The sequence below is a fragment of the Cicer arietinum genome, chromosome 2 (assembly GCF_000331145.2).
Source record: "Cicer arietinum cultivar CDC Frontier isolate Library 1 chromosome 2, Cicar.CDCFrontier_v2.0, whole genome shotgun sequence".
In the NCBI taxonomy this organism is placed as follows: Eukaryota; Viridiplantae; Streptophyta; class Magnoliopsida; order Fabales; family Fabaceae; genus Cicer; species Cicer arietinum.
The window spans coordinates 22,885,548-22,893,895 of NC_021161.2; the positions used below are offsets into that span (position 1 = coordinate 22,885,548).

At 25.9% G+C, this 8,348-nt stretch overlaps 1 long non-coding RNA gene across 2 annotated transcripts; it reads right to left on the minus strand.

Moving 5' to 3' along the window:
• Positions 1-3,797: 3,797 nt before the first annotated feature.
• On the minus strand, positions 3,798-5,776 carry LOC113784068 (uncharacterized). Of its 2 annotated transcripts, XR_003470104.2 has the most exons (3): positions 5,610-5,776; positions 5,425-5,489; positions 3,798-5,050 (listed from the first exon to the last, which is right to left on the minus strand). It is a non-coding gene; the product is annotated as an uncharacterized lncRNA (long non-coding RNA). The 2 variants fall into 2 exon arrangements; XR_012162095.1 differs by lacking the exon at positions 3,798-5,050 and having other exon boundaries at positions 5,215-5,489.
• Between the last annotated feature and the right edge of the window lie 2,572 nt (positions 5,777-8,348).

Genomic DNA, 8,348 nt, shown 5'->3' on the forward strand with positions numbered 1-8,348 from the left:
GTTATTAATTTATTATTTATTTTATTAATTATTTATTCATTTATTTATAGTAAGTAATTCATTTGTATTTTGTGGTTGTGTGGTTATAATTCCCTCGCGGACTATTAGAGACGACGACCGATAAAGAAACGACTCGTTAGCAGATCAGACTCATTGGACGGAATCTTCAGCTGAGGTAATGGGTGGGATGAGGTTCGATCTTATGAGTATAAAATAACGTGAGATGAACGGGAATGCTGAAATTCCCAAATGTTCATTCGGGGCTTACTACGTACAGTTGAGCCCTATTGAGTAATAATAATTAATTAATAAGATGTGGATGGTAATAGTGAGGACTAAAATATAATTTAGCAACTTGTAGAATTGTCGTGAATTTGTTTATATTAAGATTGCCTGTTGCCTGATTTTATGAAATCTTATGTTGATTGTTAATGTATAATTGATATGAACTTGAATGTTTTGTTACTTGATTGAATTTGTGATATTACTAGAATGTGTCACCGATTGAATTCCTTATTATGTGATTGATGAAATTGGATTGTGTATTGTGAGTAGTGTAAACCAAATATTGTGATTTTATTGTGATTGACTGATAAATATATATAATGATGAATATTGTGAAGTCAAACTGAAACTTAGTGAGTAGTGATGATCGAGTAAGTCTGAGATATGTGTTGTAGATTTTGGAGTTAGGATTGTTTTGTCATCATATAGGGAGGGTCTGACAAACCTAGTGATTCGGGGAAGTACCACTGAATGAGCCTGATCGTGGAGGGCTACAGTCGAACTGTAAGGTAAGACTGATAGACCTTGGGGGTACACCTAGTGGGGAATTCCTAAGTGGATTAGTAGGTTATTCCCTAAGGCCGGGAACTACCGTTCAACACAAGAGTACCCCGACTGTCGCGTATATGTGTCTCGGGTTGAGTTGAGGGTATCTATGAGGACTTGGCCATTCATGAATTGTCCGTCCACTCTTGTAGTGGCATAGTATCAGGTCTCCTAACCAAGTACTTCAGAGTAGAATGGTACCAAATGATGAAGTATAGAGTATAGGACATGCATAGCATTTCATTATTTTGATTATTATGAATGAATTTGATAAGTCATTGATATTATACACTTGACTGTTTTGAGATTGTGATAATTTGATTGTTTGCGTGTTCTCCTCGTGTACTTGATATTGTTACATAATTTCGATACTCACCCCTTGTTGTTTGTGTTTGGCGTTTGCGACGGACGCAGACGAGTTGTAAGTTACAGTTGGTGACTAATGCTATCAGGAGAGGCGGAAGCCACCATGCCTTGGAGACCTTCATTATTATGCATTGTGTTGATGTTATTTTGAGTATTTTATTTTGGGAATTCCCGCTCTGATAGTGACATCGGATTGGAACTATATTTGCACTGAATTTAAAACATAAGTATGTGTACTTCAAAAAGGATTCTGTTGTTTGATATTATGACTTCAAATTCATTATGTTTAATGGAAATTTTGGATTTATGTGACATGCTTATGATCAGGTGATACTCCTTATCTTAATAAAAATAAAAATAAAAATAAAAAAAATAAAAAATAAAAATTATTTGGGGTTTAGGGTGTCACAATAGGCCCTAATATTTGATAATTTTGATATGTTATCTTGAAAAATTTTGGAAATTTATTTATCGATAAAAGTTATAAAAAAAATCTCAAAAAATTGTGAGAAAAATAAATTAAAAATTCTCGAGAAAAATTATTTTTTTTTTCTCGAATCAAAAAAGAATTTGAAAAAAAATCGAAATTTTTTCATTGGTGAAAAAATCGAAAAAAAATTAAATGATACAATTGTTAATGTGGCCCCTTAATACTTTAATTTTTTTCCAATTTGATCATTTATTTAATTTTATTACAAAAATTAGAAAATATAAAGAATGAAAATATGAGTTTATTTGAATATTTTAGTTATAAATTTGATGAAATTAATTTGCATTATATTGAAGATGATAATTAATTTTATGAGTTTTGTTTAAAAATTTTGATGAATTTTTGTAAAAAAAAAAAAAAGAATAACATTGTTAACATTTTAAAATATAAAAGATCATATTAAAAATAAATAAAAAATAAAAAGATAAAAGACTGAAATTTTATCTAAAATTAAATAAAAAGACCGCAAGAGCATATATGTCTAAGGTAAAGTGGTGTACTTTCATGTCCATAATAAAATTTCTATATATATAAAAGATTTGGTGGTGTACTTGTAAAATACTCTATCCCAAATTAAAAGTATTTTAGTAATATTAGAAATTAATTATAAAAATAATATTACTAAAATTTATGATATTATTATTTATTAATGAATGAATTTATTACTTACTATGTAAGGGAAGTCTATAATTTAATGAGTCGTCAGTTTTTGTTATTATCTTTGTTTAATAATATTTTTGTTACTATTATTACTTTACTATTTATATATTAATTTATTTATAAATAAGTAAATATTTATTTATTTATAAAAGAAAGTTAACACTGAAAAAAATTGAATATTATAGTAATATCAAATTTATTTATATTTTGATATTTTCTATTATAACTTATAGCTTTTAGTATTTATTTTTATTTAATAATTTGTTTTTAATCATTAAAAGAAATTCCAAAAAATGACAATACACTTTTCTGTAAAAAAAAGTATCCTGTAGTGCGACCAGGCTTTTGATCAGAGTGCGTTGAAAATATTGAATATGTTGTTTCAAATTTTTACAAAATATTTTATCACCACAATATTTATGTAAACAAATATTGGTACTATATATTTTTCGGGTCAAAATTTTAGGAGTATTTTCAATGCAGTTTTTTTATAATAATCAAAATATCTTTTTATATTGCTCGATTTATCTTTATTTCATGTAATCTTTTTAATTTTATATAATTTTTTTAAACTCGACAGTAAAAAATAATAGTACCTATTGGTCTTGTTTGGCTTAATGGAATTAAAATTATCAATAGCGTCGTTTGAATCTAATTCAAAATACATTGATGTAAGTGGAAGATCATAGATCTGCTTTAAAGTATTTAATAACTCAAGTGTTTCTCCTTCAATTACTAAGCAGATGAGTGTGAACCATTTTGTTTTGGTTAAGACAAAATGTTCTCCATCATATTTAATACAGATATCAATGTCAATACAATTGGAGAGATGAGATAAATGAACATCTACATTATATTTATACCTTCCATCGTTGGACTTCAGCCAAATAATAGTAGAGTAAACTATAGCATCAGATATTCGTCTTTGTTGTAGATTTTGTCTCTTCTTATATTGTGTGAAATGAGCATTAAGTATTCTTTTATTTTTTTTAAATTTCATCCAATTCATTTGATTATATCTTTAAATGGATAGAAAAAATGAACTTAGATTTTTTTTCTGACTTGTTTGATTACTTATCAACTTGATTATCCCACATGTAATTTCTATAAAAAGTGACTTGAATTAAATGAACAACCTTAGAGTCTCGACTTAATTCTCTATTTTTAATTATTGTCATGACCTAATTGTTTTTTTTATATAAATTACATGTAGGATAATCAAGTTTATGACATATCAACAAAAAAAACTCAATTTTTTTAATTGTGGTTCACATAAGGACTAATTTGACTTAGTTTTGTCTCATTTCCTTTTATTGACTATTGTTGTGTTCTTCATTCTCTCTCTTATAATTTTTTTGATTAGTTTTTTTTTTTCTTTCTAGTATTTTTTAAATCAAATTTATAAAATAATTTTTAAAAACTAAAATGCACAAGTGTTTCATGCCCAAGATACAAAGGGTTTACAAACAGGCAGCACACAAGAAGAGAGAAATAAGTCAAGTTGTAATTTGTTTTCATCTTTTTCTTTTCTTTTCTTATCTCCATTTTGTTTTTGTCTTTCTCATCTCCATTTCCCTTTCTTCTCAACATGCAACAATTGAAAACTAACCAAACTGTTTCTTCTTTTTCCTATTACTTTTTTGTTCTTAGTTTTAGTTATGGTCTTTCCTTTTTTTTTTGTAGAATATACTATGGCAGTTCATTTTCTTATTTCATAACAAATGTGATATTTTGTTGCATTTGAAGGATTAAAGTTGATATTTTCTTCTTCATAAAATAGTGTTGAACGAGTTATTGGGCTATTCGAAAAGATTGGAAGAGATAACTGATTGGTTAAAAGTTTAGTAACACCATGTTCAAGTTTTTAACTACTTCTTGCAGCAATTCTAACAAGGCTTTGATAATTGCAAATACATTATTATTTTATGCATGGAAATTTTATCTTTTTATGCATTATAGGTGTTTGATAAAATGTTCAACTTAAAGTATTATTGGAGACTTCACAATTAGAGAAATAGGTAAAGTTAATTGTAATATGTCCCGAAGTTACATGTAGTTTCACAATTGGAGGAAAAGACAATGAGAGGTACTCTAAGATAGGGGTGGACTACGAGTTGGACCCAAATTCTAAATTATGTCCAATATGCAGGTGGTGAAAAAAGGTCTAATTTCGCCCATTTAAATTTATGGTTTGGACAGGTGTCGAGTCATGGGTGTGCGGGTATTAAGGATGGATAGAATTGGGTCAGACACTTCTAGGGCTATGTCACATTTGTTGAGTCTAAATTTATTTTTGTCTAATCAAGTGCATAAATTTTTTTTTTGGGCTATTCAAAAAATTTTGCCCTAATTAATTTTGCCAAGCATTTTTATATTTATTTAAGAGGTTAATTTACGTACAACAATTTTGTTAATTTATTCATTCAATATTAAACTATTTTTGACCCAGTTTTTCTTTGAGTAATTAACCCTTTTACAATGCAAAACTAATCAAAATAGTATTACTTTGATTTATCAATATATTAATCTAATTTTGTCTCACTTTTAAATTGATTATTTTTCCTTCAAAATTTAGATATTGTCCTATTTTTTCATTGATTGATGATGAACTATGAGACCATAAATCAACATAACAACATTTAAGCCTTCAATGGTACTGCATATCATTTTAATTCACAAATAAAATTAATTTCAGCCATAAACCTGCACATGGAACACATTTTAAATTAGAAACCAAATTATTAAGATTAGATGCAATGTAATTAAAATAAAATTTTAACCATAGATGGAAAAAAGTTGTGAGGAACATTATACATTTTTTTAGAAAAAAAAAATAATAATACCAGAACACCTTAAACAAACAATAATCAGTATCCAAGTCTTAAACTAGAAATATAGAGAAAACCTGTAAGTGTTCTTTGAAGAAAATACATAATAACAAAATCCAGAAATCCTAAGTCTTAAACAAAATACCAAAATGACAACAATCCTAAGTCTCAACTCTAAAATCAAAACCTAAAAAAGCCTTGTCGGAATACATCATAAACAAAAAAAATAAAAACATTAAAAGATATAACCTTTAATAATAAATGTATGGTGATACTTCAACCCTTCAATACATCAAGTTTGTTCGATTATTAACCTAAATAATGAAAATAAATACATGTTACCCAAATATGTTGAACGAAAATGAAAACCCTAAATTTGAAAGACAAAAAAAAATGCTACAAAAATCTAAAAGAATGAATGATATTAGACTTACAATGGAACCACAATGAACATAAACAGAACGAGAGTCACAAAGAGAGACTTGAGCAAAACAAAAGAGTTAGGGTTTAAAGTTTTTTCTCTAAAAGTGGAAACGGCAAAGAGAGAGAGTAAGAGAGAGAGATAGAGAGAGAGAGAGAGAACAAGTGTGAGTTGTGTTTTGTGTGGAGGCGGAATGAAAAATCTAGGGTTTGATTATTAGTTAGTATTTATACTTTGGATCGCAGTAGGATTGGGACTATAATACTGCGTTTGTTGCTTTCTAGTGGCCCAAACACCCATCACATACATCTACGGTCAGGTTCGGTTTATAACGGTCCAACTTTTACAACCCAAACCCCCTGTGTATAACAAGCCCAATTTGCCTTTCTCCACCCGCATACATGTTCTACCCGACTTTATTCGCCCGCATGCGTGTTTTGGGCCTTGGACCGGCCAGTTTCGGTCGGGCCAACGGTTCTTGTCCAGCCCTATTGTAATAGGAAGTCATTGGTTTCAGAGAAAATTATTTCACTTTTAATCTTTGAAATTTCAAAAGCTTAAAACTTAAAATAAAATTTAAATTTTCACTTTTATTTTCAAACTTTTCATCTCTCTATCTATCTCAAAGAAGCGTTTGTGCATAAAAAAAAGTAAGATACATTTGATATTACATAATTAATCTTATTTCATCGATTGACATCCAATTAAAATTAGAGATATTTTAATTTGAAATGCTTTTCTATCCAACATACTAACTATTAATCAATATATACTTTATTTACTCTATTATCTAATGTATTCTTTATTTAAACATAGTAACTATTATAAATGTATCATTTGTTTAGTAACTATGTACAATGTATTGTTTATTTCTCCATCTATTTACCAATGTATATTCCTTTTTCACTCCTTAACATTTAGATTTACATTCAAATTTTACAATATTTTTCCATTTCAAATCTTAATCGCTTCCTTCTTACGTATTATTTCACTGATTTTATTGTTTCTTTCTTTGGTTATCATTGATAATTGCAACAATTTATATTGGATTATAGATTCTTGAATGATAAATATTAAAAGAAAATAGAATAAATATTTATCATTGATAATATATATAAAACAGAGAATACATATTTATCACCAAAAAATATGAAGAAAAAAACATAGAACAAATATTTTTTATTGATACAAAAATAATATGAGAAACATATTTTTTAATGATAAACTTTTTTTAAAAAAAAATACAGGATAATTATATATCACTAAAACATATTTTTTAAAATTATGGAATAAATATTTATGTCACATAAATATAAAAAATACGGGACAACATTTTGTCATATATATTGAATTCTAGATTTGTGAATGATAAATATAACAATATGGGGCAAATACTTGGTATTGATACATAAAAAATACACGACACATATTTTTCAATTATAGATATTAAAAAATATAGAAAAAAATATTTGTCATTAATATATTAAACATACATGATATATGTTTGTCACTAATAAATATAAAAAATACATAATAAATATTTATCATTGATAAATATAAAAAACACGTGATAAATATTTGTCACCGATAAATATTAAAAAAAATTACATAACAAATATTTGTAACTGATACACAAAAATACATGATATATATTTATCACTGATAAATATTTATAACTAGTAAATATAAAAGACAAAATTTTGTCATTTATATTGGATTATAAATTTGCAAATGATAAATATTAAAAAAAGGATAAATATTTGTCACTCATAAATATAAAAATCACACGATAAATATTAATCACTTATAAAAAATACATGACAAATGTTTATCATTTATACTTAAAAAAATATGGGTCACATATTTTTTTGAAAAAAAAAAAAAAAGATAACTTTTTATCAACAATAAATATTATATGTTATTGATACATAAAAAATTACGGGATACATATTTGTCACTGATAAATATAAAAAATTATAAGATAAATATTTATCACTCATAAATAAAAAAATAAAAAAAAGAAACACATATTTGTCCCTTTTAGATATTAAAAAATCACAAAAAAAAAAAATATTTGTCATTCATATATAAAAAATTAATGATAAATATTTATCATTAATCAATATAAATTTTATTTCTTCTAAAATACTATACTTTGAAACTAGATTACCAAAATGTCCTATTTTTTGAGGATTTTGGAGATAGTAGTTGGTCGCTGGAGATGTGACTTTCTACGCACATCTTTTTTTATTTTTTATTAGTTGATATAATAAACAAAAATAATAAATAGATCATTAAAAATATTAATTATTAACAATAGTATACAAATAATTGAAATTAGTAAAAAAATTATAGAGGTTTAATACAGTTTTGTGGATAATGTTGTTTTTTATTTTGAAAAATTGTAGAGAAGGAAACATAATAGAGAGAGTATTGTTGCAAAGTTATGTTTTATTTGATGATAAGAAAATACTTCAAATAAAAAAAAAAAGTATTAGACAATTGTAGCAACTACTAGTGACTAAGTGTAAAATAAATAGGAAACTCACCTATCCACTAACCACAAAATAATAGATATTTTATTTTGATTTTGTTAAATGAAAATATAGAAAACTAATTAACTAATTATAGGATAATTACAAAATACTAATTATAATTTATTATAAAAGGTATACAAGAGATAAATGTTTGTTAATGAAGTTAGATAGTGTTTTAATATCGTCAATATCAAAATAAGAACAATTATAATACG